Here is an 18519-nt window from a genome sequence, read left to right as displayed (position 1 = left end):
CTCAATACCAACCAACTACAAAATATAGCTATGTTTTTATATAGGAATTGCATTCCAAAAAAATTGTATAAACTTCTATATATAACGTTGAGGATTTTTATACTTATTTTAAAATATGCAATCCAATCATATTTCTACGATTAGTTGTTTATAAATTAAAATTTTACAGAACAAATATCTTATTTAATGCTAAATCTGATTCAAATTCAAATTTTTATTTTTGTGCTCAACAAACATATCGTGATTTAAACGTTTGAATTGAATATCTGAACATCTCAAGATAAAAAAAAAATAATTAGAAATCTACCACAGCTTGATACCCTGAGAACTTAAAGCAACGACTCTACCTACTAAATGCAAAAATAACAAACACATAATTATTTCTTTTTTAAGAAGTATTTCGACTCATATACTTAGTTTGAAGCACATACCTACATGTATTTATTAGAGTTCATATTTTTCTGACGATTTTGGTCTTTATTCAAATATTTTAAGATGAATAGACGAGGAAATACTAACGAAGAGCTCTAAACTCACAGGACTCTAGAATGACAGGACTAGCCGTTATAAACGTTCACCGAAATATTGAGGTAGACATCGACCGTGTAATAAATAGATAGGGCAGGAGTGGAAATACAGAAATAGACTTTTTCTTATAAAATTGTAAATTCTGTAATCTAAGCGAAATATATCGAACTTTAAAAAGTGGGAAGACACGGTACTTTGTTATGAAGAGTAAAATTTTGATTAGTAAATTTTTGAGATTTCGTCAAAGTTGACACTGTTTATTAAGACACTATTTTTAAAAAGAAACAGCACAGAGTTAGGTGGCAAGCTAAATGGTTTGACTTATATAAATTGTCACAAAGAGTGCATGACCCTAAAAGATGATTCAAGACCATTTCTTTTTTACAATAAAATGCTTAACTCGTTCGCTATAGCGGTCAGAAGTGCAAAGGCAAAATATTATGCAGAATATATTAAATACCATATTTTTTTTATAGATGGTGAGCAGCTTTTTATTTATTTTTTTATGGCGTGGTGGTTAATATAAATTACTATTTTTGTATCAATATTTTTATAGCATTTTAATTTCAACAGAATTATTAGAACTTAAACCCTCACTAGACTTTAACGTGTTTTGAGTTTGGGGTCTATAGTCGGTGACACAATAAACACAAATCAAAGGGAATATTCAGTTAATCTTGGTCTCCCGTACGTTAAAGGGGTTTCAGACTACATTTCCAAATCTCTAAGGAAAAATAACATTTACACTTAGTACAGATCCAGTAAAACCATCAGTTCACAAATTTTAACAGTCGAAAGTGATTGCAAAGTAACTAACACCCCTTCCACGCCCACCATTTCCCCAAACACATCCAATCAAAATTTTGAGATAGCCATTTTGTTCGACGTAGTTCGAAGATCTCGAAATTATGTTTTTGAGGAGGATACTCCCCCCATATCCCTCAGGGCAAGGGTTGTAAGTTATGCCCTGGGGACATATAAGGTTTTTATAGATAGCATTTTCGTAGAAACTTCAAAAAGGGCTCATTCAATTGAAAACTGATAGGGCTAGTGCGCTTTTTAATAGTCGAAAGTAGTTGGAGGGCAACTAACTACCCTCTCACGCCCACCATTTCCTCAAACAAATCCAATCAAAATTTTGAGATAGCCCTTTTGTTCGACGTAGTTAAAAGTTCTGGAAATTATTCTTTGAGGATGACAACCCCCCTACAGACCTCACGGTAAGGGTTGTAAGTTATGACCTGGGGGCATATAAGGTTTTTATAGAAAGAGTTGCTGCTGAAACTTCAGGAAGGGCTCATTTGATTGGAAATTGAAAGAGCCAGCGCCCTTTTTAATAGTCGAAAGGGGTTGAAGAGCAACTAACTCCCCTCTCTCACCCACCATTTCACCAAACATATCCGATCAAAATTTGGAGATAGCCATCTTGTTCAACGTAGTTTAAAGTTCTGGAAATTAAGTTTTTGAGGATGACAACCCTTTCCCCACAACCCACAGGGAAAGGATTTCAAGCTATGCCATGGGGCATATAAAGTTCTTATAGAAAGTGTTGTCGTAGAAATTTTATAAAGGCTCATTTGATTGGAAATTGAAAGGGCTAGTCCCCTTTTTATAGCCAAAAGTGATTGGAGGACAACTAACCTCCTTCTCATGCCCACCATTTCCCAAAACACATCCAATCAAAATTTTCAGATAGCCATTTTGTTCAACGTAGTTGAAAGTTTTGGAGATTATGTGTTTGAGGATGACACTCCCCCCCACAGCCCTCAGGGTAAAGGTTGTAAGTTATGCCCTGGGGCCATATAAGGTTCTTATAGACAGCGCTGTCGTAAAAACTTCAAACAGGACTCACTCAATTGAAAATTGAAAGGGCTAATGCCCTTTTTAAAAGTCAAAAGGGATTGGAGGGCAACTAACCCTCCTCACACGCTCACCATTTCCCCAATCACATCCAATCAAAGTTTTGGGATAGCTATTTCTTTCAACGTAGTTGCAAGTTCTGGAAATTATGTCTTTAAGGATAACAGCCTCCCACAGCCCCGGGGGCAACGGTTGTAAGTTATGCCCTGGGGACATATAAGATTTTTATAGAAAAGGTTGTCGTAGAAACTTCAAAAAGGGCTCATTCGATTGGAAATTGAACGGGCCAGTGCCCATTGTAATAGTAGAAAGAGATTGGAGGGCAACTAACCTCCCCTCCTCTTACGCCCACCATTTCCAAAAACTCATCCAATAAAATTTTTGAGATAGCCATTTTTTCAACGTAGTTGAAAGTTCTGGAAATTAGGTCTTTGGGGATGACCCCTCCCGCCCATCATCACCACTCCCGCCCATCATTTCCCCAAACTTTTCCGATCAACATTTTGATATGGCCATTTTTTTCAACGTGGTTGAAAGGTCTGGAAATTACGTCTTTCAGGATGAAGACCCTCCCCCAATAGCCCTCAGGACAAGGGTCGTAAGTTATGCCCTTGGGACATTTAAGGTTTTTTATAGAAAGCATAGTCATAAAAACTCCGGAGGGGGCTTATTGGATTGGTAATCAGGCACTCTAGTGCTCTTTTTAAGAGTCAAAGTTATCAGAGGGAAGCTACCCCCCCCCCCCCACACACACACACACGTACCGTATTGTCCCGAAATGCATCTAATAGAAATTTTGAGATAGCCATTCTATTCGAAATAGTCTAAATATCATGTAACAAGGCTTTTGGGGTTGAAACAAGCCCAAGAGACTAGGGGCAAGGGTTGAAAATTATACCCATAGGGTATTTAATGTTTTTATAGAAGGGACGGTTGTTTATCTTTAGAAGAGGCTCAGTCTTTTTCCCTGGAAAAGACTATGTCAACGTAAAACGAACAGAAATTAATTTTAAAAAAATTTTCCACAAAATAAATTTTTCAAAAAAAGTAAAGGACTCCATTAAACCAAGAATGTACAAAAATAGAATCAAATAATCTATCAAGCATACAACTACCACAAATCAGTATCAATAAATAGATGAAACTCAAAACAAACAGAAATTAAATAAATAACAGAGTCAAACTCAAAACGAGCAGAAATTAAGATGAATAGAGTTCTAAAACCTTATCTCTCTAAAAGCCAGAATGTAATTTGTACTTTACTGAAAAAATTCTTTTAAATGTTTTCATTTTTATAACTTTGAGAAATCGAACATTAATTAAAATTTTAAGAAATAAACATCAGCATATGTATATAAACTGACAATGCACATTTTTTCAGTAAATTCATTTGAATTTTTGAGACTCCATTCCATAGGCAGGCCTTTTCCTTCTCGTGACAGTTTTTTTGCTACTAGGTTGAGTGCCCCAGCAATGTGGCTTGCCCTCAATTGAACATTCAGGGTCATCATAATCTTAAAGAGCCTTATTGATTCCTTCTTTAGGGGGAAAGAATGGGTTCGACCCTTCTTGTTTATGTAGTTGACTACTGTCGTGTTGTCTGTCACTGCCATGACTATTTTGTTTCTTAGATCCTCTGCAAAAGGCTTTGATCGTGTTGGTTACAGCTCTCATCTCGAGGCAATATATAGGAAGAAATTTCTCTTCTGGAGACCAAGTCTCCGAATTGTCCCGATGTGGGTTCTCTAGATAGCCACCCCACCCGTAAGTTGAGCTGTCAGTGAATATTGTTTTGAAAACAATAGGGGATTTTAGAGTAAGGAATTGACTCAGCCAATCATTATTGAGCCATGGTGAAGATGCCTCTTTCATCTTTGTCGTAATCTGAATGTTTAAATCTATGTTGTTCCAAGACCTGTCCCATAACCGGGGCATTAGTAAATGGTATTTTCATAAATGAAGTCTGTTGAGAGGAACTGCTGTTGAGCCTGCATTGATGAGTTCAATCAACTTCATCAGTTGTCGTACTGAGATTTGCGATTTTCATAGAGCTGTCCTGATTATATGGATTAAGTTCTGATTCTTTTTTGGGGTTAGGCACACTTTTTTTTACGTCAAGGTCCACCAGGTATTAAGGAAATATGATCCGTCGCATAGGAGGCTGCAATTCTGATTTTTCGCTCAGCATGAGCCCAAGTCTGTGGAGGAGAATCACAATGGTCCTTACAGTGTCCTATAGTACTGACTTTTGGTAGTTGTGCAAAAGCAAGTCATCCATGTAAGCATGCATTTGGACGGTTTGAAGGTGGCAGTAGCTGCCGATAGCACCGACCACGTGGCAGAAAATGGCTGGCCTTGAGGTAGCCCAAGGTAGAGCACTTTGAACTGATATATTTTGAGAATGCCGATATGCCAGTAGGGGTCTTTCAGAGCTATTGCCGCTTCCCAGTTTGATTCCTTCAATGCAGGTAATATTGTGGCCTGGCTTTGAAGTTGTGGCCACTTTGAAGGTTCTCATGTCCAAGAATTTGTTCAGGCAAGATATATTTATTACTGGGCACCAGCCCTTGTTTCCCTTTTTTGGAACTAGAAAAATCCGACTGTAAAATCCTGGAGACGACTGGTTTTGGACTTCCTTCATTACACTTTTCTGAAGCATTATAGCAATCTCTGATTCCAAAATTAGCAACTGATTGCTTAACATATTTGATCCGATGATTGGGCTGCGTATTAGAGGAGTGTTTTTTTTTTAAAATTCAGACGGTAGCCCTCTTTGATGGCGTTGAGGACGAACTTGTCATCTGTTCTACTCTTCACAAAGTGAGAGAAACGATTTCCTACGGGAAGAGGGCCTTGAGTTGGTGCTACGAGCAAGTCATTGAGTATTTGACTGTTTTCTTCCTCGAGTTTATTGGACTGGAGAGAAGATATGACCCTTCTTGTTGTTAAAGCCTTCCCTTCCTTGCTGGGAAAGAAATGGTAGTTTCTCTTCATATCAATGTGTCTTTTGGATTTGGCCACGAGAGTTTCAACGGTCCCGTTGTAGGTCATATCTTCTCTTTACTGGCCATTTATACTGAGTTGTTAAAGGGTTAAAAAACAGTCTTATTTCAACTCTGTGTTGCCTCATTCTTTAAGCTAGGTCCTTAAAGTTGGCAGAAAACAGGAACTCACTTTCCAGAGATGATGATTTCAATTCATTTCTAATTTCCTGAGCCAAGTCAGGAATTGATTTCAAGACAGTATCTCTTGTCAGCAGCAAATTTGAGCACGTTCGAGAAAGAACATTTGAAAGATGTAGCTGACATCTATTGATAGATTCCAAGAGCTTCGCCAGCTTTGGAATGGTGCCAGGATAGATGTTCTCCGCCTTTAAGTTTTATTTATGACAATGCCTAGCATGAGTTCACTGTAGGAGAGCCTGCTCAGAGCCACTCATGTGGAAGACTCTAAGGCCAAGAATGATTTTCTGTCAATCGATATGAAATTTCTGTCCTCTAAATGTTTAGTTGGTAAAGCCAACAAAGCGTCATGACATTTATAAGCTTTCGCTCAGCCAACAAAGCGTCATGACATTTATAAGCTTTCGCTCAGCCCAGGATCCCGAAAGGGTCAAAGAGGTACAATATTCTGAAAAATATTTGTTCTTTGTTCTTCTGAGCCCTGCTTGACGAAGTTTTTCAGCATTGGAGAGAAAGGCAACGTGATAAGCTGTTTTTTTTCTCAAATGACTCAATTGCCGAAACCAGCTGTGCCGCCAAGCGAGACTGTTGTACAGTAGCAGTAGGCCTGGAGCATATGGTGTCACCCAGTACTGTGAAAACATAAAAAACATACGAAAACATAGAACAAGCAACAATTATTAAATACGAATAACAATTCCCAATTAAAATAAATTAGTTAATTCCCAGTTTGAACATTAACCAAAATTCAATGTAAATAAGTAATTAACTTTTAAATATCTTTCTCTGCCCTATTAAGGGTTTACATCCATTAAAAAAAGAAACACATCAACCATCGGAAGTAAAAAAGGCTTAAAAAGACTTTACTTAATCTGTAGACCAAAGTACGACCATAAGTAAAGGTATTATACCATTACCATACCACGTCATTAAAATATAAATAATTATATGGCTCAATCACAAACAAACTCCAGTCAAAAATATACTACACAGAACTTAATCCAAAAAAAAAAATCACCATGTATAGGGTATATATGCCTTTCCAAAAAACTAACAAACATGTATGTGTCCAATAAGAGAGTCATGCATACTCCCGCCACTTACCCGTGCCCCAGCAATTTAAACATTTGCCTCTCAATTACTTGGACTATCTGTCTTGGCTTTTCTCTGTCTACAATTAGCCATGTCTTGATGCAACCTATGCAACCTACTGCAAATTACTTTATAACTTCAATTCAATGCTTCGTCCGTTTAACTTCATCCTTAACCATAAATTAATTAAAAAAAAAGTTTTTTTTAACTGAAATTAAGGAGCAACATTAAAACTTAAAACGAACAGAAATTATTCCGTATATGAAAGGGGCTGTCCCCTCCTCAACGCCTTGTTCTTTACGCTAAATTTTTTATAGTTTTACAAAATAGCGTTGTGAGAAAGGGTCTAACTTTAGGGTAAAGAGCGAGGCGTTGAGGAGGGGACAGTCCTTTTCATATATGGAATAATTTCTGTTCCTTTTAAGTTTGAATGTTGCTCTTTACTTTCAGTTAATAAAACTTGTTTTTTATTCAATTTTTGAATGTTTTTGAATTATTGCAGGTTTTGATTTTGGCTCCCCATTCATGAATAATTAAAACAAAATATGCACATTAATTTTACTTTTATTTGGTTAAATGGCTTTCTCGAAAGTTGTTTAATTTTATTTTTCGAACGTTTTTATTAGTAATAAATATACGTAACTTACGAATTAACTTACGTAACGAAATTCTATATTCATATATTTTTAATATGTATATTAGGGGGTTCCCCCCTAGTCAATACCTTGCTCTTTGCGCTAAAGTTCAAATTCTGTTCCAATTCTTTAAAAATGACCCCTTAATCACAAAGGCCGTTAATTATAATAAATAGCTCTTATGAAAGTATAAAAAATCTTAGGCTTAAAGAGCGAGGTATTGATTAGGGGCCAACCCAATCATATACTTAATAATTTCTGTTCTTTTTAAGTTTTGATGTTTCTGCTTACTTTCAGTTGAAAAACTTGTTTTTTTTATTTAATTTCTGATCGTTTTTTTAAGTAATGCTGGGAAATCCGGCGCCCCTTCATAGCAATGTCCCTTCCCCATGAAAACTTCCTCCATGGAAAGATCCTCCCACATAACCGAAATAAAAGACATATTTATTATATTTTCGACCATGCTGAACAAAATGGCTATCTCAAAAGTTTGATCGGGTGACTTTGGTAATAAACTGAGCGTGGGAGGGGGCCTAGTTGCCCTCCATTTTTTGGTCATTTAAAATGGGCACTACAACTTTTCATTTCCGCTCGAAAGAGCCCTCCCATGATATTCTAAAACAGCTGGGTCTATACGATCACCCCTGGAAAAAAAAAACAAAAAAACAAAAACAAAAATCAAATAAACACGCATCCGTGATCTTTCTTCTGGCAAAAAATACAAAATCCCATATTTTTGCAGATACGAGCTTAAAACCTCTACAGTAGGGTTCTCTGATACGCTGAATCTGATGGTGTGATTTCCATTAAGGCTCTATAGCTTTTAGGGGGTCTTTCCTCTTTTTTTCGAAAATCAGCCAAATTTTCTCAGGCACGTAACTGTTGATGGGTAGGACTAAATTTGATGAAACCTATATGTTTGAAATCAGCAGTAAAATCTGATTCTTTTGATGTATCTATTGGTATCAAAATCCCGTTTCTAGAGTTTCGGTTGCTATTGAGCGGGGTCGCTCCTTACTTACAGTTCGTTACCACGAACTATTTGAAAACTGTAACTGATTAGATTTAGACACGTCAGTAGGATGTTCACCGCGGAGATATTTTTGCCGAATTTTGTGGTGTTTATCTTCGGCTTCAAATAAACAAAACCGAAGGAGCTTTTGTTAATAATATGACAAATTGTGAGGTTACCCGTGAAGCCAAACAGCTACATTAGCCTTAACATCATTAGTAGTCGATCACGTATTAAGAAAGGTTTACCTTAGGCCAGATGTCCCCGGAAGCATTGGGCTCGCAAATTTTCCAATGTAATTTGCGTGGAAAATACTTCCACGCAAATTACGTATTACGGGGATGTAGCATTTTTCTGGAATTATTGCGGGATATAATACCGGTTACGAATCACTCCTGGGATATAGCTTCGATCGGACTAAACTTTCGTTATCTACTAGTGTTATTCTCTTACACAACACTAATCACTTTAATGTTTCTGTTTGGTATCACATAGATACAGATAATGCGTCTATAGTAGAGGTGTGCAAGGCTTCAATGTTTTATTAAATTTTTTCCATGGAAGGGGTGGTCAAGCCAACTTTGGAGGGGGCTCATTCAATTGGAAATTAGAAATTCTAGTTCCCTTTTTAAGAGTCAAAACTGAACGGACGGCAACTAGTCTCCTCCCCTTCCATCCTCTTTCCCAAAATACATCAAATTGAAATTTCAAGATAGCCCTTTTGTTGGATATAGTCCAAAGATCAGATAACAAAAACTCTGGGGTCGACAATAACCCTCAGAGCCCAAGGGCAAGTGTTGTATGTTATGCCCCAGGTGCATATGAGGTTTGAAAGGGGTTTTTGAATAAACTTTGAAAAAAAAAACACGGAAGCTCTAGTTCCTTTAAGAGTTAAACAAGATCAGAGGGCATATAGCCCCCCTCTAACCCTTCTCTTCCCAAGTGCATCTGATCAACATTGTTAGAGAGTCAGTTCAAAATAATCCAAAGATCATATAACTATGCTTCTGTAGGTACAAAAAAACCCGGAACCCTGGAGTAAAGGATGTAAGTTGTGCCTGGGGGCATTCAAAGGTTTTTCTGCGAGGATGGGTTGTACAAACTTTTAAACTCATTAGAGTGCTCACGAACACTCACACTAACTTACCCGCACTTGATCATTCACTCAATCGCTCATACTCACTCATTCACTTGCACTCACACCCACTCACTCCCTCATTCACATTCACTTACTCATTCACACTCACATCCAGGTGGATTAAGTGGTTGTATAAACTTTAGAGGGGGCTCATTCGATTGGAAATCGAAAGTTCTACTGCTCTTTTAAGAGTCAAAATAGATCAGAGGGTAACTAGAAACTACCACATCCTCTTTGCTCAAATGTATCAGATAAAAATTTTGAGATAGACATTTTGTTCAAAATAGTCTAAAGGATCAGATAACAATGCCCCTGGGGTTGACACAGCCCCAAAAGTCCGGGACAAGGGTCGTAAGTTAAGCTCCCAGGGCATAGGTTTTTATGGAAGAAATGGTCGTATGAGCTTTGGAGGGGCTCATCTGATTGGAAATCCGAAGTTATAATCTCCTTTTTAAGAGTCAAAAGCGATTGAAGGGTAACTAGGCTCCCTCCCCACACCCTGTTTTCCCAAAATACATCCGATAAAAGTTTGAAATGGCTATTTTGTTCGAAATTGCCCAAAAACTATAGAAAATACCCCCGGATCGACACAGCCCTTCAGAGCCTGGGAACAAGAGTTGTAAGTCATGATCCGGGGATACATATAGTTTTTATGGAAGGGACGGCCGTATATGCTTTTGGGAGGCTCATTTGATTGAAAATTGAAGGTACTAGTTCCCTTTCTTAGAGTCAAAAGTGATCAGAGGGCATATAAGGTTTTATGGAAAGGGTGGTCGTATAAACTTCTGAGGTGGCTCACTCAACTGGAAATCGGAAGTTCTAGTCCCTTTTTATTAGTGAAAACTGGTCGGAGGGAGACTAGCCCCCCCACCCCAACAAAAACTTCTTTTCCCCAAATGGATCCTCACATGCCCCTGGGTATATCTTACAACCCTTGACCGTCGGCTATGGATAGGGGGTTGTGTTGACCCTTAAGTTTTTTTATTTGACCTTTGGACTATTTCCATTAACATGGCAATCTCGAAATTTTTTTCAAATTTATTTGGAAAAAAGAGGGTTCGTGGGGAGGGGAGGGGGGTAGTTACCCTCTAATATTTTTGACTCTTAAAAACGGCACTAGAACTCCCTACTTCCAATCGAGTCACTAAAATTTATATGACCGCCCCTTCCATATAAACCTTACATGCCCCGAGGGCATAACTTATAACACGTGTCCCCGGGCTCTAGGGGGTGTGCCAACCCCGAAGTTTTTGTTATGTTATTTTGGAACTATTTAGAACAAAATGGCTATCTCAAAATCTTCATCGGATGTATTTGGGAAAGAGGGCGAGGGGGGGGGGGGTTCTAGATGCCCTTTGATACTTTTGACTCTTAAAAGGTCAACTCGAACTTTCAATTTCCAATCAAATCAGCCCCCTCAGAAGTTCATATGACCACCCTTTCCATACAAACCTTATATACCCCTGGGCACAACCATTAATGCTTGCCCCTGGGCTCTGGGGGGGGTTGTGTCAACCCCAAAGTTTTTGTTAATTGATCTTTGGACAATTTTCAACGAAATGGATATCTTGAAATTTTGGTCAGGTACATTTGATGGGGACTAGTTGCCCTAAAATCACTTTTGACTCTCAAAATGGGCACTAGAACTTCCAATTTTCAATAAAATGAACCCCCTATGAAGTTTATATGACCACCCCTTCCATAAAAACCTTATTTGTCCCCAGGACACAACTTGCAAACTTGCATCGGGCTCTGGGGAGTTGTGTCGATCCCGAAGTTTTATTTATTAGAGTTTTGAACCCCAAAAACAGTTAAAATAAATTGAACTTCGGTAATGGCTCAACCCAATTTCAGGATTTAGCTAAATCTTATTTTGAATGGATCTGTTGTTTATTCCATATGATGGGCCTTAAATACAAAAAAAAAAAAAAAAAAACTTGGCGCCTACTGAATTTCTTCTGTTTAGTCAATATTCATGATATAATTGCAGCATTTAGGCCTAGTTGAGGAAACTATAGAATATAAGTTCCATATTGATTTCCAGAAAGACTTTATATTTCGTTGTCCGCAAACGAGAGTTTTCTTTGTTAAAAACATAAGTAAATTGTAATATGCTCAGTAACCAAGGCAACTTTTAAAGTATTCATTGTCAACGCTATTGAACTTCAGCAGAAACTTCGCTAATTCATTCTTTTTGTAATTCCTAATTCTCGTGACTCTTCTGTTTGTATTAATGCTAAAAAAAAACTTCCGAAAAAGAAGTTTTCCAGAGAAAAGTAAAGGCCATTTTAAACTTAAGATCAGCAGATACAAATACCTCTTAAAATTCAAACTCAAAACGACCAGAAATTACTATTAAAGAACAAATGAAAACCAAAATAAACAGAAATTAAATAAGCAATAGCAAAAAAATATCAAAAAAACATACAACAAGTAATAATGTAAATGAATAAATAAATCTTTAAGCGAGTAATGCTTAAACTGAATATGCAAATCAACCTTAAAACGAAAAAAAAATTGCTATTGAAGTATAAATGAACCCAAAACGAACAGAAATTAAATAAACAATCAATGCAAACAAACACACAATAGATACTAATATAAATGAATAAATAAATATTAAAACGAGTGAAACTTAAACTGAATATGCAAATCAAACTTGAAACGTACAAAAATCACTAAAAAGAAGAGCTTGGGTATCCCCTCCTTCTCTCACTGTAAAAGTCTAAAACCTACTGCGTCAAAACCTACTTAGCTAAAGAAAAAACTAAAATAATTTTACATAAGAGATAACCACTCACAAGCAGTAGGCTGTATAGAGCTAACCTCCCATTTGTGCTGCAAATGGTCGGATATTAGGGGGTTGTATTTAACTGTTTTCCTAAATTAGGTGACAAACTGCATAGAATTAAAAAAAAAAAACATAACTTGAATCTCACCTTCAAAAATTCTAATAAAATTCAGTACTATTTTAACAGCGGCAAAGATAAAACGAGCCCTATTTCGGGCAATGGTGTTTATAGGGTTCCATGTTTTTGCGGCTGTTTCTGTGTTGGAAGAACCCACCAGCAATTGGGGGAGAGATTTTTGGAACAGAGGTCCTCAATCGAAAAAGCTATGGAGCTACGTCAAAGGTCTGAGACTTTTGATTCCGCCTTGGCTCAACATGTCTATGACAACCCGCACCATGTCGTTTTATTTGATAACACCTCCATTATTGCCCCTGTTAAAGGTCTCATCAAAGTTTTCAGGGAGACAGTTGAAATAAATAAAAGTACGGTACATTCACCGAAAGGTAGCTCTCAATAGAGACACTGGAGAAACCTATTTAAGCCCCATTTATAATGAGCTAGCTAATTCTGATCATTTTTACTTTTTCAATTTACTTTTTTAATTCTGATCGTTTTACACATTTTGCAACCTAGCCTGATCTGTGATGATGTTTTACCTGGAAAGCGTTTCAAACAGTTGGTGGTAACGAACTGTAAGTAAGGAGAGACACGGCTCAATAGCAAACGAAATTCTAAAAAACGGAATTTTAATACCAATAGATACATCAAAAGATTCAGATTTTAATGCTGATTTCAAATATATAAGTTTCATCAAGTTTAGTCCTACCCGTCAAAATTTATGCGCCTGAGAAAATTTTCCTGATTTTTGAAAAAAGGAGAAACAACCCCTAAAAGTTACAGAACCTTAATGAAAATCACACCATCAGATTCAGCGTATAAGAAAACTCTACTGAATAGGTTTCAAGCTTCTATCTGCAAAAATGTGGAGTTTTGTATTTTTTTACCAGAAGAAAGATGACGGATGCGTGTTTGTTTGTTCTTTTTTTCCCCAGGGGTGATCATATCGACCCAGTGGTCCTAAAATATCGTGGGAGGGCTCATTAGAACGAAAATACAAGGTTCTAGAAGGATCTTTCCATGGAGGAAGTTTTCAGGGGGGAAGAACATTGCTATGAGGGGGGCACCGGATTTCCCAGCAAAATTTAAAAAAACGATCAGAAATTGAATAAAAAAACAAGTTTTTCAGCTGAAAGTAAGGAGCAACATCAAAACTTAAAACGAACAGAAATTATTATGTATATGATTGGGTTCGCCCCCTAGTCAATACCTCGCTTTTTAAGCAAAAGAATTTTTAGTACTTTCTTAAGATATTTTTTAGTACTTTTATTTATTCTAATTAACAGCCTTTGTGATAAAGGATCATTTTTAAAGAATTGGAAAAAAATTCAGACTTTAGCGTAAAGAGTAAGGTATTGACTAGGGGGCGAGTTCCCTAATATACGTATTAAAAATATATGAATATAGAAGTTTGTTGCGTAAGTAAATTTGTAAGTTACGTGTATTTATTACTAATAAAAACGTTCGTAAATAAAATTAATCAACTTTCGAGAAAGCCATTTAACCAAATAAAAGTAAAATTAATATGTAACTTTTTCTTTAATTATTCATGTACGGTGAGCCAAAATCTAAACCTGCATAAATTCAAAAACGTTCAAAAATTAAATATACAAAAGTTTTCTTAACTGAAAGTAAGGAACGACATTAAAACTTAAAACGAACAGAAATTATTCTGTTTATGAAAGGGGTTATCCCCTCCTCAACCCCTCGCTCTTTGCGCTAAAGTTAGACTCTTTCTTACAACTCTATTTTTTACAACAATACCATAGAAAACTCTAAAAAAAAACAATAGAAAGTTAGACTCGTTCTCACAACCCTATTTTTTAAAACAATAGAAAACTTTAGCGTAAAAAGCAAGGCGTTGAGAAGGGGACAGCCCCTTTCACATACGAAATAGTTTCTGTTCGTTTTAAGTCTTAATGTCGCTCCTTACTTTCAGTTGAGAAAACTTGTTTTTTTTTTATTTAATAGCTTTTAAAAATGCTCTGTGTAAATTAAAAAATTGAATTCCCATTCAGTACTGTATATTTTTTTATTCAGTTGCCCTTCACCGTTACATGGAAAGGGTGTCAAATTTTAGTTGTGCTTTGTTTTAAGGTTTGAAATTTTTTATGGTGTCCTTGGATTTTTATTAGTAATTTTTATTTATTATCGTGCACTGCGGACGGTCAAGTGGAGGTCTTGACCGAAATATTTGCATTTTAGTCCACATTTTTTACTGGCTTGTATAATCCTCTTTTATTTACTATTTTTTCGTTTTGTCGGATTTAATGCCAGGAGGTGTGTCATTTGAGTCCCTCCAAATTTTTTGTGACCACCTTTTCCATAAAACCTTATATGCCCTGCAGCATAAGCTATAGACCTTCCCCCAGGCTCTGGGGGGGTATGTTGACCCCGAACTTTTTGTTATATGATCCTTGGACTACTTCAAACAAACTAGCAATCTCAAAATTTTGATCCGATGCATTTGGGAAAAACAAATAACAAAAGTTCCTCTCCACAGTGTGTCTGTGTGGAGAGGGTGATGCCCTCCGATACCTTTTCACTCATAAAAAGGTAATTAAAACTCTCAATTTCCAATCAAATTAGCCATTTCTGAAGTTTATACGACCTCTACTTACATAAAAACCTTATAAGCCCCGGATTTATGTCAACCTCGGAGTGTTATTATCTGATGTTTGAACTATTTTTAACAAAATGGCCTTCTCAAACTTTTTATCGGACGGGTTTGGAGAAAAAATGGCGTGGATGGAAGGCCTATTGCCCTTCGATCTCTTCTGAGTCTTTAAAAAGGAAGAAGAACTTTCAATTTTCAATGAAATGAGCCCTCTCTGAAGTTTATACGAGCATTCCTTCTATACGAACTATATATGCTCCAAGGGCATAACTTACAACGCCTATCCCCTGGCCCTGATGGGTTGTGTCGACCCCGGAGATTTATTATCTGATGTTTCAACAGTTTTTAACAAATGGTTCATCTGAAAATTTTTATCGGACGGGTTTGGTAAAAAAAAACGCACAGAGGGGAATAGCTGCCCTCCGATCTCTTTTGACTCTGAAAAAGTGAACTAGGACTTTTAAATTCAATCAAATGAGCCTTCTCTGAAGTTTATACGCGCATCTCTTCTATAAGAACCATATATGCCCCCAGTTGGCCTCTGATCTCTTTTGAATCTTCAAAAGTTAACAAGAACTTGTACTTTCCAAATAAGTAGCCCTCTCTGAAGTATATACGAGCTTCCCTTCTATATAAACCATATATGCCCCAGGGCATAACTTACAACGCCTGCCTCCAGGCCCTGGAGGGTTCTATCGACACCGGATTTTTTGTTATCTGACCTTTGAACTATTTTTGTCAAAATGACTATCTCTAAATTATTATCTGGTGCATTTGGGGAAAAAAGGGCGTGGGGTAAGGAGGCTAACTGCCCTCCGATCACTTTTGACTCTTAAAAAGTGAACTAAAACTTTCAATTTTCAATCAAATGAGCTCTCTCTGAAGTTTATTCGAGCATCCCTTCCATAAGAACCATATATGCACCCAGTTGGCCTCTGATCTCTTTTGAATCTTCAAAAGGGAACAAGAACTTGTACTTTCCAAATAAGTAGCCCTCTCTGAAGTATATACGAGCTTCCCCTCTATATAAACCATATATGCCCCAGGGCATAACTTACAACGCCTGCCGCCGGGCAGGAGTTGTAAACCTGGGGGGGGGGGTTGTGTTGACACCAGAGTTTTTATTATCTAACCTTTTAACTATTTTTCACAAAATATCTATCTCAAATTTTTTATCTGATGCATTTGGGTAAAAAAGGGCATGTCAAAATTTTTATTTGATGTATTTGACAAGAAAAAGGCCTAGAGGGAGGGGGCTAGTTACCCTCCAATCTCTTTTGAATCTTAAAAAGTGAACTAGAACTTTCACTTTCCAAGCAAATAAGCCCTCTCTGAAATTTATACGAGCAACCCTTCCGTAAGAACCATATACCCCAGGCCATAGCTTACAACGCTTGCCTCCGGGCCCTGGGGGTTTTGTCTACACAAGAAATTTTTTTATCTGACCGTCAAACTATTTTAACAAAATGGCTATCTCAGCTGCCCTCCGATCACTTTTGATTCTTAAAATGAACAAAAACTTTCACTTTCCAAACAAATTAGCCCTCTCTGAAGTATATACGAGTATCCCTTCCATAAGAAACATATGTGCCGTAGGGCATAACTTACAACGTCTGCCCTTAGCCTCTGGGGGTTGTGTCGACAGCAGGGTTTTTGCTATCTAAGCTTTTAACTATTTTTAACAAAATGACTATCAAAAAATTTGTATCTGATGCATTTGGGGGAAAAGGGCGTAGGGGGGGGGGCTAGTTGCCCTCTAATTTCTTTTGATTGTTATAAAGTGAACTAGAACTTCCACTCTCCATACAAATGAGCCCTCTCTGAAGTTTACACGAGCATCCCTTCCATAAGAACCATATATACCCCCAGGTCATAGCTTACAATACCTGCCCCCGGGTCCTGGGGTTTTGTCAACATAGAAAATTTTCTTATTAGACCATTGAACAATTTTTAACAAAATCGCTACCTCAAAAGTTTTATTTGATGCATTTGGGGGGAAAGGGCGTGGGGGGTTCCTAGCTGCCGTCGGATCACCTTTGATTCTTAAAAAGTGAACTAGAACTTTCAATTTCCAATCAAATCAAGCCGTCTCTGAAGCTTATACGAGCATACTTTCCATAAGAGTCTTATATGCCTCCAGGGCATAACTTACAACGCCTGCCCACCGGGCCCTGGGTGGTCGTGTCGACATCTGAGTTTTGTCATCTGACCTTTGAACTATTTTTAACAAATGGCTATCTCAAAATTTCCATCTGATGCATTGGAGGAAAAGGGTGTGAGGTGGGGGGGGGAGCTATCTGCCTTCTGATCTCTTTTGACTCTGAAAAAGTGAACTAGAATTTTTAATTTCCAACCAAATGAGCCCTCTTTGAAGTATATACGAGCATCCTTTTTATAAGAATCATATTTACCCCCAGAGCATAACTTTCAACTCCTGCCCCCGAGCCCTCGGGAGCTGTGTCGGCCCTGGAGTTTTTGTTATATGATTCTTGAACTATTTTTAACCAAATGGCTTCCTCAAAATTTTTATCGAATGTATTTGGGGAATAAGGGCTACGGGGGCTAGCTGCCCTCCGATCACTTTGGATTCTTGAAAAATTAACTAGAATTTTCAATTTCCGTTCAAATCAGCCGTCTCTGAAGTTTATACGAGCATCCCTTCCATAAAAACCTTATATACCCTAAGGCCATAGCTTACAACGCCCGCCCCCGGGCACTGGGGGTTTTGTCGACAAAGGAAATTTTGTCATCTGACCCATGAAGTATTTGTAGCTAATGTTTATCTTAAAATTTTTATCTGATGCAATTGGGGGGAATTTCCTTATTGTCGGGAATTTCCTTTTAATGTCGCTCCTTACTTTCAGTTAAAAAAAAACTTGTTTATTTTATTTAATTGTTGTTTAAAAAGGGCTCCAGATATTGCAATTTCTTTTTAAATTAGCTCTTTCCCCAAAATCGGCTCCCCTGGTTCAGTAAGATGAACCCTGAGAAAAAAGGAGACCTATCTATACTAATCAAGCAAAAATAGTGATTTCCCTTGTTTTTCAACGTTGGAAATTGTGATTCTCCGTTAAAGAGCTTCCGATCATGGCAATTTCAATGGTGCACTTTTTCATCACAATTCGCCACCATTTTTGAGGGGTTTCAGGCCAATTTTACCAATTAAACAGTTACCTTTCCAGAACCAACTTCAAATGACATTTTTTTCTCCTTAGACAGTTATTTTCACAAGTCAGTACTAAACTTTCAGTTATTATGCGTTGTGGTTCGCTTTTACTAGGCTGCAGCTATCGCTGCTACCAAGATAGTGATCGGGCAAAAAATAAGTTTTGAGGTATACTCCATATTTAATAGAGCTCATTGTGATTAATTGCAACAATTTAATGAATAAGCGCAATGATTGTCCGCAAATTTTTTCAGAACTGATTTTTTTATAAAAAAAAACCCTGCAACCCCATATAACCTTTAAATTAATAAAGCATATTTTTAGGTTATTCTGATATTTTTCTTTCTTTTTGTTAGTAGGAGATGCTAATGAATAATCGC

General features: G+C 37.2%; 1 protein-coding gene across 1 annotated transcript in view; it reads left to right on the top strand.

Moving 5' to 3' along the window:
• Nucleotides 1–18519, top strand: part of LOC148946894 (calcyphosin-like protein) — a 94555-nt gene that overhangs the window by 8562 nt on the left and 67474 nt on the right. The gene's annotated exons all lie outside the window — the stretch shown is intronic.

Source organism: Artemia sp. Qi Xiang Cuo, chromosome 11, assembly GCF_049724085.1.
Source record: "Artemia sp. Qi Xiang Cuo chromosome 11, ASM4972408v1, whole genome shotgun sequence".
NCBI lineage: Eukaryota > Metazoa > Arthropoda > Branchiopoda > Anostraca > Artemiidae > Artemia > Artemia sp. Qi Xiang Cuo.
This window is presented reverse-complemented; position numbering and strand designations above follow the sequence as displayed.